The sequence below is a fragment of the Hyperolius riggenbachi genome, chromosome 11, assembly GCF_040937935.1.
Source record: "Hyperolius riggenbachi isolate aHypRig1 chromosome 11, aHypRig1.pri, whole genome shotgun sequence".
Classification (NCBI taxonomy): domain Eukaryota; kingdom Metazoa; phylum Chordata; class Amphibia; order Anura; family Hyperoliidae; genus Hyperolius; species Hyperolius riggenbachi.
Window position 1 is genome coordinate 210,407,534 of NC_090656.1, and position 16,316 is coordinate 210,423,849.

The 16,316-nt window shown below is 45.3% G+C and overlaps 1 long non-coding RNA gene across 1 annotated transcript in view; it reads right to left on the reverse strand.

The window, feature by feature from the left end:
* Positions 1-4,868: 4,868 nt before the first annotated feature.
* The window catches only part of LOC137538619 (uncharacterized), a 79,036-nt gene continuing 67,588 nt past the window's right edge, over positions 4,869-16,316 (reverse strand). The window contains exon 3 of the long non-coding RNA XR_011024849.1: positions 4,869-5,096. This is a non-coding gene — a long non-coding RNA (uncharacterized lncRNA). The remainder of the gene's footprint in view (positions 5,097-16,316) is intronic.

Here is a 16,316-nt window from a genome sequence, read left to right on the forward strand (position 1 = left end):
CTAGGTCCCATGGCCTACGACAACTCCTGCTACTCCAAAAAAAAAAAAAAATGACTGGTGGAGCAGCCACTAGGTCCCATGGCCTACGATGTTTCAAAAACGAAGTTTCAAATGAGATTACTGAAATTGTACTGCCGGAACGCAGAATTCCGTCGGAATGTAACAGCTACGGAATTTCGTTCTGACGGAATTCCGAATTTCCGCGGAAACGGAAATCGCCCTTTCCGATCATCCCTATACTTACCTAAGGAGAGGGAAGGCTCTGGGTCACTAGCCTAGTGACAGTTCTCATAGGTTTCATTTCATACATTTTCCTATCCAATCCAGTACAATGTGCAAAGTTTGGACTCGCGGTTCAGCTTAGCACAACGTGACAATTGGTTTTGTTTTTTTAAGCAACTGGAGGCAGGTCCTATTTTTCACATTTAGGATCCACTTCCCCAAGTGGGTGTGAACCAGCCCTTAGCAAGAAATGCATAACATTAGTGGGAGGAGCAATATGGGTGGTCTCATAAGCTCATGTCATTTCAATTTACCAATCACATGCAATATAGAAAAACGCATTGGATTATGTGCCGCGGAGATGAACCCTGAAAGGTTTTGTAACATTTGATAAACTCAATTTCTGCATAAATATTTTAACTAAATAATGAGAGCCAAAATTAAACAAATGAGTCTAAAGCATGATGCTTGTTCATTTATTTATTGCGAAAAATGATTCAAAGTTGCGTATTTGTGGATAGAACTATTTGAGCATTTGCTTTCAGTAATTGGTGTTCTCCCCTGGGGCAGCAATAATTGCAACTAAACATTTCCAGTAATTGCTTTTCATTCCAGAAGAATATGAGCCGTTTTGTATTACTGAACAAGTTCAACTTAAAGTGAACCTCCAGACTAAAAATCGACTTAGCAGCAATGAAAAGGCTTGGTGTTTCTTTAACAGTTTCACAGCATCAGAACTTTGTTTCTCTTATACAAGCCTCATTTTTAGATGCACAGAAGAAAACTGCCCGGGCATTTTTCCACTGATGCTGTGCAAAGCATGATGGGATTTTTTTTTAACATTTTGAATTTGACATTTGAAGCCTAGCATGTGCAGCTGGGAGGGGTGATCAGGACACAGGACAGTTGGAACTGTGTCTCCTGCTCCTTGTCACCTCCTTTCAACCAAAAAGATGGCTGCCCCCATGAAAAAGATGGCTGCCCCCATGAAATCACAAACATTTGCCTTTTCTTTTAAAACAAGGTGGGTAAGAGATTATATTACCTATCTATTCTAATTAACATAACTAATGTAACTTAATGACAGTATGTTTGTTTAGGCTGAAGTTCCCCTTTAAAGTGTACCAGAGCTGAATGCCTGTAACAGATTTATACATACCTGGGGCTTCCTCCAGTCCCCTGCGCATGGATCGCTCCCACGCCGCTGACGGCGGCATAGGAGCTGGAGGAAGCCTCAGGTATGTATAAAACTGTTACAGGCATTAAGCTCGGGGTTTTCTTTAAAGAGACTCTGAAGCGAGAATAAATCTCGCTTCAGAGCTCATAGTTAGCAGGGGCATGTGTGCCCCTGCCAAAACGCCGCTATCCTGTGGCTAAACAGGGGTAACTTACCCCCCGAAATCCCCTCCGTGCAGCCGGGGATCTCTTCCTGATTGAGGCAGGGCTAACCGCCGCAGCCCTGCCCCACGCGCGTCTGTCAGCGCGTACCTCCGCCTCTCCCCCACCCAGTCTTCCTTCACTGAGAGGGGCGGGGGAGAGGCGGCGATGTGCCGCTGATAGACGCGCTGAGAGGCAGGGCTGCAGCCGTTAGCCCTGCCTCTAGGAGCAGCAAAATCTACGACCAATTTGGTCATTGATTTTGCGGGGGGGGGGGGGGGGGGGGAGGGGGGTGAAGGGACCCCCGTTTAGCCGCGGGATTGTGGCGTTTTAGCAGGGGCACACGTGCCCCTGCTAACTATGAGCTCTGAAACGAGAATTATTCTCGCTTCAGTGTCTCTTTAAAGGAAGCCCGAGGTGGGCTCAAAAAAATAAAAAAAGTAGGCTACCTGATCCGCGGGGTGCTCCACACCGGTCCCGTGTGCCGCAATGGCCCACTTTCACCTCTGGGTCACGACACTGCAGTGAGAGACTGTGTGTCTCTCATAGTGTGCAGGGAGGCAGGGGCGCGGCTAGGGAGAGAGAACTGCCCAATGGCAGCTCTGGAAACCCTGCAGGAACGCCCCTGGATTTTGAACAGGGAATCCCTCTCCCTGTGTTTACCTCTGAGATAGCGACAAATATTGTTGCTAATCTCGGGCGGGGGGTGGGCTATAGCACGGCGGTGGGGGGGGGGCAGAGATTGGCGGTGTGGGGACACAGAGGCACGTTATAAGGCAGAGAACATGCCTCTGCGTCCCATATCCCCCCCCCCCCCCCATCTGCCCATCTCAGGTTCTCTTTAAGGACGTTGGATGGCTTCCTTACAGTACATAACTGCCCGCTTCAGTCCTCTCACAACACTTCAGTTAGATTAAGGACTCAGCTATTCTAGTTTCATAAATAGTGGCCTTGGGTTCTTTGAGAACTTCTGGTGTATTCATGCCTGGTTGTTGCAGTGATCTTTTCTTTGTGGGATGACTACTACTGAGGAGGGTGACAATGGTTTGGACCCCCCTATGTGCATCATCTCCCCAGTGGTGGGCTTGTGGAGCCCCACCTCTTTAGTTAGGTGTGGAACTACAGACGAGCAGCCCAGAGCTGTAAGGAAGCCACAACTCCTACTTTACTCCCTCTGCTAAAAGGGTCCATCCTTCAGATCATCAGGTGTGTTTATGGCTACACAAGTTATGGGTTTGAAGATTATGATTGCCACACTTGTTTTATGACCCTTGTGAGATGGGCCTCCAGGCTGGGAGGGTCATCAGGGGTAGGCAAAGAAAGGGCGTGAACACTAGGGAGCCTTATGATTTGTAGTAATGTCTTTAGTAATAATTTTGTAACCTTTTCTTGCCTGGTGAGAATCCATAAATGGTTTTGGAGATCCTTAGAAATATTGTGTTCATCAAGCATTTGTATAAATGACACAAATCAATTGTCAAAGAACTACGCCATACCTGTAGATTCTTCTATTTCTAACTGTACATTTCCTAACCTGGATTGTGTCTACTCTGTCTACCTGAGCCTTATTCTCCTAACCCTATTTTAATTTTAATTATAATTATGATTTTGCTAATTCTATTTCCCCCAACCCCAATTCTCCAAACCTGAACTTTTTGAACCCTAATTATCTTGACCCTAAAGGCGGCATTTACCGCCAAGCGTCCGGGATTCGTTGGTTAAACGTTCCCATTCAAGTGAATGGGAGCGTTTGACAACACTTGGCTATCATCAATTACCGTTGATTCCAGCAAACGCAGCGTTCCGATCCCAATTTTCCCTGTCGTTTCAGGCGACCCTGGACGCTTCATGCGGCTTCTAGGGTCGATTCACCGTCACGTCTTCATGTCCCCTTGCGGGGTCGAAAACCGCTGATGTGGCGGACACCTCCCGACGTATCTCTGCAGGAGAGCCCCCGAATGAGACGCCGCGAGACAGACGAGACGAGAAGCCGGAACCCGCCCGTCTGAACTGCCCCTAATTCCCCTACCTCTGCTTCTGTTAGCTCTCATTCTTGTAATCCTCATTTTGCAAGTTCTCTTAATAGAAACACAAGATGAAAATAAACTGATGGGAAAAACAATTGTATCTATACTCTTTCTCTTATTGTTTTACTGTTTCATTGTCTCTTCTCAGTGACACATACATAAACTATTGAACCTTTTTATCTCTTTCCTGCTCTCAGAAGCCATTGAAAAATATTTTATGGTTGTAATTCGTTATAAATGAGGGTTGCCCTATAGTTCTGACCAGGTCCTGACTGTACAGAACCTGCAATCTCTCTAACTTTCCTTCATTCCTTAATCCTTGATTCGAGTAACCCAACTCTTATTCTTTTACTTTAACCTCATTTTTTCTAAGCTTAGTTCTGCCAATTTTAACCCTAATTTTCTTAACTCCAATTCTGTTAAACATAACCCTAATTTTCCTAACTCTTAGTTTTTTAAAGCGTATCTGAAGTGGCATGATGATATAAACATAGGGATATACAGTACTAGTCATACTAAGAAATTGGATTCAAGTCATCAAGCATTACCGCATCCGGTAATGCTGAAAACAGCTGATTTTTTTCTGAGCATTTTGTAAAATGTCAATTCATCAAGGCTGTTACCATATGGCAAGTTGAAAATACCGAGCAGTGAGGTAAATTACCAACTTGTGCGGTAAACACCTCAACAAATGTCAACAAAATGTCAATAAGTCAAGATTACAGCATGCGGTAAAGCCCAGTATCAGTGTTCGGTGATGACCGGCAGATGTAGTATGTTGGAAACAGTGCGAAGACTGGGCGAGAACCGTGACTCACAGAAGCAGAGAGGTATAAGCTATGACTGACAGTAGCAGAGAGCCAATATCAACAGCTTCTGTCTCTTGCAAGTCCCTGTGATAGGATCTGAAGCCTTCTCAGGAGGGTCTATCTTTTCTACTATCCAGGCAGCAGAGGAGAGAGATCCCAAAGCAAAGAGGTTTCCCCTGTAGCCCTTCAGCCATTTAATCCCTCAGGTTCCTGTTGAAGATGCGGAGGAGCTAGTAGGGAAATCACCTAAGCGTGGTATGTGTGTAATATCTCCAGGAAAGTTATCTCCTGGAAGGTCATCTAAGCTGTGGCAATTAAACAAATTGTTAAGAAAGACTAATAGACAGATTTAGAGGGAGCAGAGGCACTATAACAAACATGTACATTCTAAAGAGATGCCTTTTATTTGTGTAATGTCGTCTCTGCACAAACAGCATGTAACAAAAGAGAGACAACTCCACACCGTTCTGCTGTTACCGAACAGGTTTTTGTGAATTGAAGCCATGTGTTTCGGTAAATTACCAAACTTCTACCGCACCTGTGAAAATCTTGATGAATTACCAAAAAAAGTGTAAAATACCGAATGTGGTATTTTAACTACTTTTTTTTCGAACAGGTTTTGATGAATTGAAGCCATTGTCTGAAGTTCCTTTCTGTTTCCCTGGAGAGAAAATGGAAAAAAAAAATTAGAACTGTTATCTGTGCAAATGATGCTGTCGAACAGTTAATGGAATTCAGCTCGGTGTCCTAAAAAGTAAATAATAGCCAAATCAGTTTTATCTGGCTGAGAAAACCCTCCTGATACAGTTTTAGTGCAACATCACAGATTTTACATCAGACTATCATGGCTGCTTTTTAGAATGCAGTCTTAAAAATTAAGTTCTTAAAGTGGACCTCTTGCACAGGACTGAAGAAATACATAGAGGAATGCACCCTGTATGTATTTAGAGTTTAGCCTATTTAATTCACCCTCATTTGTGTCTAATCACAAGTTGAAATCTGATCACTCCTCTGTGTCACATGCCTATGGCAGAGATGGCCATTTGAAAATACAGACTGCTTCCATGAATCAGGAAGTTGAAACAGTGCAGATGTATGTTAAGATTTGTATCAGCTGTAACAAAGAAATGTTTTTTGTTTAAATGTTATTATGCTGTTGTGTATCTTTTAGAGCAGAGAGGAAGTTCTGAGTTCAGGTCTGCTTTAAATTGAAAATAAAAATATAAATGTTCTATTTACCATTAGTAAAACACATACAGTTAATTATCTCAAAAGTTTATTTTCATTCCAGGTTTGCTTTAACCCTAATTTATGAGAATTAGTGTTAGGCTTCTTCCACACTTTAAAGTGTACCTGTAAGGAAAAAAAGTGCCCCTATGGGGTACTCACCTCATCAGGGCCAGCCTCTGGATCCAAAAAAAGCTTCCCCCATCCTTTGCAGGCCCATTCCAGCGCTGGTTCCCCCAGAAAGAGTTTGCCGACAGGCGCAGTGGCTCTGCCCCGTTCGGTTTTCTTCGGAAAAAGCTGAGCTGGACCGCGTCTGTCCCACAGTTACAATTGAGCCCGGCTATTTCCGCTGGAGCCCAAGCGCAATGGAGCTAGCGCGCAAGCGTGAGAGGGCTCGACTTTTAGGGGTCCCAGAGGTGGAAGGGGTCTGCGAAGGACAATGGGGGAAGCGGCTTTAGTATCTAGTGGCTTCCACCTCCCGAGGTGAGTACCCCATAGACAGAGATTTGTTTCCTTGCAGTCACACGGCAACAGTCCCGAATGGTCGCACCGCATACAGTGAGGCATACAGTACAATGACTGTATTCCTCACTTACGTGGTAAACGCACACATACATTTTTTTCATTGCTTATTGTTTAGGCAGAGCTTCTGTTTGGTTTCAAGGTGCGTTTGTAGTTTCTTGGGGGGGCTCAGCACACCTCTGATTAGTGGCCATTCGGAGGCGGCCTGGTGATGCGCTGATCCACCTTTGGGCAATTTTGAATTTTACTTGGTAGCGCACCCAGGCTATGCATATGCATAATTTAGGATTAGTTAGTGTTAGGGCCCCTCCCATGTGGCCCTTCGCAGTGGGAGGGACAAGTACTTAATAAGTTGCATGCAAGCTGTTACAGAAACCAACATCCTCCAATGGTAGACAGGTGCCTTTTATTTGAATGCTGGGTGTGTATTTTATCCCACTAGTGGGGCTTGCACTCTCAAGCAGGTAGTCATAAGGATGCAATCTGTTTTTAAGTAGCGCTGTTCCTTTCCTCGCCATGTACAAATGTGAGTAACTTTGGTCAGCTGCTCCCATGTAATAGCATTGCTTATTGATGTTTATGCAGAGCTTCTGTTTGGTTTCAAGGTGCGTTTGTAGTTTCTTGCGGGGGCTCAGCGCAACTCTGATTGGTGGCCATTTGGAGGCGGCTGGGTGATGCGCTGATTCACCTTTGCGCACATACATTTTTTCATGTTTTTGCTAAATTTCTCTAACATAAAATTGTGTCACAGCAAAACTGTTGTTGGCAAGTTTAGATGCTCCGCGCCGTTTGACATTCCCAGGTTCCCTCTGGCTATGCAAATGTCCTGATCTACAGCATCTCAACACATATTACCCCAGGCATTTTAGATGGGTGATGGCTTCAGTCACAGTCAAATTTAATCTAAAAATGTTCATGTGTAAGGAAATGATGTCGCCTTTCAATACATTGAGAAAGTGTTTATTTTAGGTAAGTAAAAACACAAGTGAATATTAAGAAATCACTGATAAATAACTAGGATGCAGTGCTAATTTATTTATATATTCCAAGTGGAATTTTAGGTAACAAAGTGGCTTACTGGTTAGCAGTTTTGGAGCTTATATTAAAGAGGAACTCCAGTGAAAATAATGTAATAAAAAAGTGCTTCATTTTTACAATAATTATGTATAAATGATTTAGTCAGTGTTTGCCCATTGTAAAATCTTTCCTCTCCCTGATTTACATTCTGACATTTATCACATGGTGACATTTTTACTGCTGGCAGGTGATGTCAGTGGAAGTAGCTGCTGTTAGCTTTTTTGGCAGTTAGAAATAGCTGTAAACACTTTCAGTTTACCTGCAGTTTCTTGGTCTACCTGATAGTGGCACTGGATTGTAATTTTGTGCTGCATGTCATTCCACTGGCCACCAAATGCCACGGGATTCCTTCCAAATGCCATGCAATGATGTACAGCGACCGCGATACTTCACTAGCATGGCCGCTACTCACCATTAGAAATACAAGAAACCCTGAATTTTGTTTCCTTAGGTATTGATCCCATTCCTTTGCATAGTAAAGTAAAGTAAAAATAACACTGTATATCACAATTCTTTATTTTATTACAAAGCTGCAAGGCATTAAAAAAATGAGATGTATCCCTTTTGAAAGGTTAATGACGTGGTCGGAAAAATACAGTAGTGCACTTTGTCGCTCCTAGGAGATCTTAGACTGATTTATGTGAATGCATGTGTATGGTAGAACCTGACAGGCCTCAACGTGAAATCCAGGTTATGAGCATGGGATGTTTGCTTGCTATGGGTAGAGTAGGGAACCTTTCCATAAGAGGAAACCTCATCGCTGGTGAAAGGGTGAAGTACACAATGCTTTTGCATGCAATCCATTTTAGAAGCTAATTTTCTCTTTCTGCAACTGTATACATTTGTAAACTAAAGGTGCCCATACATTAGAACGAATATGGGCAGATTCGACCAAGAGACAAATTTATCTCTAATAGAATTTGTCTCTAGTCGAATCTGCACATACACTAAAGGCCGATTCCCGTCCGATTTCAGCATGAAATCATCAGGGAATTGGCTGAGCCGCCGCGTCCGCCCCGCCGCTGCCCCCAAAATGTATAAATGTATGTAGTGTGTGCATTTATACATTACCTGTCCTGTAGCAGCTTCCGCACAGTGTCCATCCATCTCGCCGGGTAAGCCGCATACACGCATAGCGTCTGACGTCAGACCATGGGCGCCTTCGTGACGTCAGTCATAGCGCCGCCGGCATGTATGCGGAACCTGGTGAGATGGACGAAAACCATGTGGAGACTGACACCGGACAGGTAATGTATAAATGCACTACACACTGCATACATTTATACATTGCAGCGGCAGGGGTTTCGTCATCTCGTCGCTCATTCGCAATTCGGCCGCCGTACCGCCGCGCACCTGACCAACCAACTTCGGCCCGACATTTTCCAACATACACAATCGACCGTGCGGCCAATTTCTGTCCCGAAATTGGTCGCTTTATCAGGGCTGATAGCAAGCAGGCTGAGCAGTGAAGGATGAAACAGAGAGCAGGGTAGGTGTTTTCTCTAATATTCCCACTGATATATATATGGAAAAATACATGAGGGTGCTTTATCTCTGGTACACTTTAAAGGAAATCCGATGTGAAAATAAACTGACGAGAAAAACAATTGTATTTATCCTCCTCCTCCTAAAAAAGGGGGAACATTTATGGGCATAGCAGTTAACTTTGTCATATTGACTTGTAGACCTGAAAATTGCCCAAATGAGTCCAGTACTTTATTGTCTTGATGTCCCTGTTTCACTTGAACTATCATTCATGGATGAAAACTAGTGTTGCAGATTGAATTTAGGTAAAAGTCAACTTCATCACTAATATCAGTCATCTGCTTCGGGTTGTATCAAATAACAGATGTTCAATGAAAATGGGGTAGGCGCATAGGGCTATCCCATATTGCCCTGCTCCAGGAATTGGTGTCAGGGGACTCTGGTAGACATGCAAGTGTTGGCGCTTTGGTCACCTAGTATGTGCCCAATCCAAACCCAATAACAAAGAGCAGATGGGTGATTTAGGAGGTAATAAGTTTGTTGCTGTCTAGTTATATAGATCAGTGGTTCCCAACCTTTTCCGGCCCGGGGAACACTGTCCGACCAAATTTTTCTCCGGGGAACGGCGCGCGCGGGGGGGGATGCGGCCCCCGGTTGTTTGCGCGACCTAGTGGACAGTGCCGTGCGCAGCAGGCTATGGGGGGGGGGGGGGGGCTGGGGTGCGGCTGCATAGCTGGCATAGTTGCCTCAGTATAGCTAGTATAGTGCCCCAGTATAGCCAGTATAGTGCCCCAGTATAGCCAGAATAGTGCCCCAGTATAGCTAGTATAGTGCCCCAGTATAGTCAGTATAGTGCCCCAGTATAGTGCCCCAGTATACCTAGTATAGTGCCCCAGTATAGCCCCCCAGTATAGCCAGTATAGTGCCCCAGTATAGCCAGAATAGTGCCCCAGTATAGCTAGTATAGTGCCCCAGTATAGTCAGTATAGTGCCCCAGTATAGTGCCCCAGTATAGCCAGAATAGTGCCCCAGTATAGCCAGAATAGTGCCCCAGTATAGCCAGAATAGTGCCCCAGTATAGCCAGTATAGTGCCCCAGTATAGCTAGTATAGTGCCCCAGTATAGTGCCCCAGTATAGCCAGAATAGTGCCCCAGTATGGCCAGTATAGTGCCCCAGTATAGCCAGTATAGTGCCCCAGTATAGCCAGTATAGTGTCCCAGTATAGCCCCCCAGTATAGCCAGTATAGTGCCCCAGTATAGCCAGTATTGTGCCCCAGGATAGTGCCCCAGTATAGCCAGTATAGTGCCCCAGTATAGCCCCCCAGTATAGCGCCCCAGTATAGCCAGAATAGTGCCCCAGTATAGCCCCCCAGTATAGCGCCCCAGTATAGCCAGAATAGTGCCCCAGTATAGCCAGTTTAGTGCCCCAGGATAGCCAGTATAGTACCCCAGAATAGTGCCCCAGTATAGCCAGTTTAGTGTCCTCCCGCACGTCCCCGCGGCGGCCGCTGTTATTACCTGAACAGCTGCAGCTCTCCCCTCTCCAGCGCATGTATATTCAAGCAGCGTATCTCCGGCTGCTCTGTGTGATGCGGAAGGATGGAGGGCAGCGGCTTCCTGTAGCGGCAATATGTATCGCCGTTACTATGGTAACCGAGCCCTGCCTCCTGCGCATCACATACAGAGCAGCCGGGAGATACGCTGCTTGAATATACATGCGCTGGAGAGGGGAGAGCGGCCGCTGCTAAGGTAATAACAGCGTCGGCCGCGGGGACGGGTGGGAGGGGGAGAAGAGGACGGCACACCAGGAAACGTTCCGCGGCACACTAGTGTGCCGCGGAACAGTGGTTGAAAAACGCTGATATAGATCACTGCTGCTGCGGAGCAGAGTCAGATTTATTGAAAGGCCACAAAGGTCAAGGTCTTGGGTGGAAGCTGCCCAAGTAGCATCAACCCCTCCTAATAGCTTTGCTGCCAGGAGAGTGATCCAAGACTAAAACAATGTCATTTGGGTATTCAAAACTATTTTAATGTGGTTTTATGTTTGAAATCTTAAAAGTGAACCTAATACTAAAAGGACAAAGTTGTGCACATACAGTGCTGCCCATAATTATTCATACCTCTGGCAAATTTTGACTTAAAGTTACTTTTATTCAAAGAGCAAGTGTAACGATTGTGGGATATCTCCGTGGTCAGCGCACAAGATGTGCGCTGACACTGCGGAAGTCCTCCACAAGCGTGTCAAGATACTAGAACCCAGCTTTTGGTGCAAGCACCAGTAGAGGGGAATTCCCACCGGCAGATGGAGCTGTGGAGTGCAGAGGAATAAACCCTCTGCGCTGCCATAAATGCCAGATGGAAATTGTAAGAAGAAAAGCAACACAAGGCAAGATAGCCCCCAAAGAGAGAGAACATAGAGACAGAATCAATGTGTGTCCACCAAACTAGTCGCCACCCAGCGACGGTGAACACACAATGGTGGAAACGAAGTGGGAACGCAATCGCAAGAAAGGTGATTGCCAAATAGTGACACCAGACTGAGCAGGACAGAGCACGAGAGTAGCAAAGGCACAGCAAACAACAATAAAAGATAAGGAAAATAACAAACGCTAGCTAAACGCGAACACCGCACTCATTCGCAACAGCGAACGCGTTTACAGAGCGGTCTCCGCACGAAAAGCGCAACAGAGACAAGCACGCCACCCTAACTAGCCACAAGTAACACAAATGAGCACAAACAGACAAGACAGACAAATGAGGTAGCCAGTAGCAACCGCTGCTCCAGCTTACACTCCAGGAACTCAGATCAGAAGGATCCACAGCCGCTACCGCTAGAGACTAGTGCGATCCAAACAAGACAGACAGATGAGGTAGCCAGTAGCAACCGCTGCTCCAGCTTACACTCCAGGAACTCAGATCAGAAGGATCCACAGCCGCTACCGCTAGAGGCTAGTGCGATCTAAACAAGACAGAGCGATTCGCTATCAACCGCCGCTAGTGACAGCGCAATCGCGACAGACAAGACAGGACAGAATAGGCAGTACAAATTATACACAAACTGACTGCACTAACTAGGAATGCAAGGAGCACTCCCCAAGAATTAACTATACTAAGATAGCAGTGGCTGACACTCCAGGTGAGTGCAGAAGGAACTAACCTCTATGAGCAGCAAAAGACTCTGGGATCACATGGCATTTATACTGCAAGCCTTCAAAGGAGGCAGCTAGGCCGTTTGCATGACAAGTGTATGCAAATTGCCCAGCAGCAGAGCAAGTCTGACACTTGCAAAGCACAGGCAGGTCTTTTTTCCAGAGACCTGCAGCCCTCAGACTTAAGGAATGGACAAACAGCCGTCTGCCCGTGCAGACAGCTGAGCAGACCGTTACAGCAAGTAATTTTTTACGGGAAATTACATAGGTGTCTCCCAAATGATAATATGTACAAGAGGCATTATCGTGGGGGAAAAAAACATTTCTTAGCTTTTATTTACATTTGAGCAAAAAGTGTCCAGTCCAAGATTATTCATACCCTTCACAAACTGTCACAGTCTGTGGGAAAATCCAATGTTCTATACCATTCCAAATAGTCCAAGCTGTTCTAAAGCATCCTAATTACACTGTTTAATTGGGAACAGCTGTTTTAATCAACTCAACAGGTGAAAAACAGCAGCTCTCTGCAGTTACTTTGTGGACAGTCATGGCTAAGACAAAGGAGCTCTGTGAGGACCTGTGGCTGCTCCCAAGTCAGGAAAGGGCTACAAGGCCATTTCTAAATGTTTTCAAATTCCAGTGGCTACAGTGCAAAGTATTATTTAAAAATACAAGATGTTCCGCACTGTGGAAAATCTCAGAGGATGTAGTCGGAAGCCAAAAGTGACACCTGTGCTGGTCAGGAAGATAGTGAGAGAGAGTGAAAAAGAATCCAAGGATCACCACCAAGGCCATCCTGGTGAATCTGGGCGCTTCTGGTGGCAATGTCTCAAGGCAGACAATCGAACGGACGCTGTACACTGCTGGTTTTCACAAATGCAGGCCAAGGAGGACTCTACTTCTCCAGATAAGGCACACAAAAGCTTGCTTGGCCTTTGCAAATGCTCATCTGAATAAAGAAGAAGATGTCTGGTCTTCTGTATTATGGTCAGATAAAACAAAAATTTTATTATTTGGTCACAATGATGTTTCCTTCATTTGGCCTAAAAAAGGAGAAGCCTTCAACCCAAAGAACACCATCCCCACAGTCAAACATGGTGGTGGGAAAGTAATGCTTTAAGGGTGTTTTTCAGCCAAAGGACCAGGGAACCTAATCACAGTAAACGGCACCATGAAAAAAAGAGCAATTCATGAGGATTCTCAATGACAACATCAGGCAGTCTGCAGAGAAACTTGGCCTTGGGCAGCAAAAGTGGTGAAGAAATGGTTAGCAGATAACAACATTAACGTTTTGAAGTGGCCCAGCCAGAGTCCGGACTTGAATCCAATTGAGAATGTGAGGAGGGAGCTAAAGATCAGGGTGATGGCAAGAAGACCCTCCAACCTGAAAGATTGGAAGCTCATTGTTAAAGATGAATGGGCAAAAATACCTGTGGAGACATGCAAAAAGCTGGTCTGCAATTATAGGAAGCGTTTGATTGCTGTAATAGCCAATTATTGTGAAGGGTATGAATAATTTTGGACTGGACACTTTTTGCTCAAATGCAAATAAAAGCTGCGAAATGTTTTTTTTTTCCACAACAATGCCTCTTGTACATCATCTTATTATCTTTTAGGAGACACCCATGTCATTTCCCATCAAAAAATTACTTGCTGGCTGAATAAAAGTAACTTTAAAGAGAATCTGTACTGTAAAATTCTTACGATAAAAAGCATACCATTCTATTCATTATATTCTCCTGGGCCCCTCTGTGCTGTTTCTGCCACTCTCTGCTGCAAACCTGGCTTGTAATTACCAGTTTTATGCAGTGTTTACAAACAAAAGACATAACATGTGATAGGCTTAGAGTAGCTCAGTGTGTGAGTCATATAGTGTGCAGGTGGCCTGGAGAGGGTGTGTATAGCTTCTATCCAATCACAAGCAGCACAGCACATTCCAGCCTGACAGCCTGAGCCTGACAGACCCGACAGAGGAGAGAAGATTAGATCATATAATAGAGATAACACAGCCACTGTGCAACTAGGAAAGGCTGCAGTAAGACAGACCACATTAGAACAGCTATAGGAACTTATAGGATAGAAGAAATAAGGTTCAACATTTTGTTACAGAGTCTCTTTAAGTCAAAATTTGCCAGAGATATGAATAATTATGGGCAGCACTGTAGGTTTCTCTTAAAGGACACATCCAAGCTAAATAAAAAAACAAGATCTACTTACCTGGGGCTTCCTCAAGCCACTGGCAGCCTAACTCAGGGACGGATCTAGGGGGGGGGGGGGGGTCTCTTGCCCCAGGCGCAGTTTGTTGAATTCTTAAAAAGGCGGCAAAATTTGGATGTGGAATGGCAGTTTAGGCGCCAAAACCTGACCTTGCCCCAGGCGCAACTTGGGGCAACTTGGTCTAGATCCGTCCCTGGCCTAACTGTCCCTCACTTCAGCTCCCCTCCACTGCCGATGTCTTCTGTGCCTGCGCAAGCACATGGCTGTGCGGCTCGTGCTCCCGTGAGCATTCTGCGCAGACGCAGTACTTCTGTGCCTGCGTGAGCATATGGCTGTGCGGCTCGTGCTCCCGTGAGCATTCTGCGCAGATGCAGTACTTCTGTGCCTGCGTGAGCACATGGCTGTGCGGCTCGTGCTCCTGTGAGCATTCTGCGCAGATGCAGTACTTCTGTGCCTGCGTGAGCACATGGCTGTGCGGCTCGTGCTCCTGTGAGCATTCTGCGCAGACGCAGTACTTCTGTGCCTGTGCAGAACGCTACGTGAGTGCGATTGTGAGCAGCATGGCCGCGTACTCGCGCAGGCAACAGAGGGGTCCCCGGGACACCAGCTGTGTGCGAAGATGCGTCAAGGGACAGATAGGCTGGCAGGGGCTGGAGGAAGCCCCAAGTAAATAGATCTTGTTGTTTGTTTTTTTTTTTTTTTTTAGCTAGGACCTTCCCTTTAAAGATGGGAGAACCTTCTGAAACTGCACACTTTTATAAACAGACTTCCCTGCTGTAAACCATGCCCTGATCTGTGATTAAAAGAGAAGCTGATATTTTCCCTTCCACAGATTTATCACATTACTCTAAAAAAGGCGAGATTATCTTTTTTGTTTTCTGTACAAACACGGTGAATTTTAATGGCACGTCCACGTTGTGTGTTTATGAATTGGCTGCATAAAATGTTAACTTGTGTAATAATACCTTAGGGGTGCTATTTATTTCCTCCTGCAAAATGATCCTTTAAGATAAAACCGGAGTTCTCTATCCACCAAATAAGTGGGACAGGCAGCTGTGAACTCTCTCCCAGAGACGCTACTGTTATTTATATAATAAACCAAAGTTTAGACTCTCACAGATCTGACAGGCTTGGTAACATGACTTGTGAAGGCCACATTTCAGGCATGTGCTGGGAACACAATGTACTGCCTGCCTCAACACTGTTTACTGTTGTACAAAGAAGAACCTTACACAGGAAGTAGTAGGAAGGATCACTGTAGTGAAAAATTTGACAATCCAGTTTCCTCTCATATCCCAAATACATATTGATAGGTTAATTTGGCTTGTCCTCAGATTGGCTGTAGAGCATACATGTCAAACTCCTCGGCCCAAATCTGGCCTGTAGACTAGAGCCCTCAAATGTTTTCCTCCAAGGAGTTTCCCCACCTTGCATTATGTTTGACCCGCTCTAGGCCTCCAGGGAAGCTATATTGGACAAAAATAGACACCAGGGAAGTGCATAGGGGAGGGAGGAGACCACTAGACACCAGGGAACCTTATAGGGGAGGGATGGGGGTTACTAGACACCAGGGACCTGTATAGGGGGCAGAGGACCACTAAACACCAGGAAACTGTATAGGGGAGGGAGAAGGCATTAGACACCATGGGACTGTAAAGGGGAAGGAGAGGAGCCACTAGAAGCCAGGGAACTGCATATGGGAGGGAGGAGGCATTAGACAACAGGCTCCTGTATAGGGGAAGGTTGGGGGCATTTTAGACGCTAGCAAACTGTATAGAGCAGGAGGGGGGCATTAGACACCAGGGAACTTTATAAGGGCCCTAGACATTGAGGTTGGCCAGCCAATGGTCCCAGTGTTGAATTTCAGCTCACTTTGCATTTGACTTTTACTCTACCACTATAGACCATGGTGGGAATGATAGACAGTAACTATGGTAACTATGGTAGAGACATTAGACTGTAACCGTGGTACAGCAGATGCATTAGACTGTGACTGTTGCAATGTGTATTCAGCAACAACAGTCTATTATGTGTACAACTATTAGGTAACATGCATTACCAGCTATAACCACACGGTGTGCAGTGTTTTAGTAGTAAATGTCTTACTACATCCTGCGTCTGTAATGTGAGCTGTGAATAAAATTGTTGTTGTTATTCTTGTTGTGTAACAGGCGAGAAAGCCATAAGCCATGAAGCTGATTTA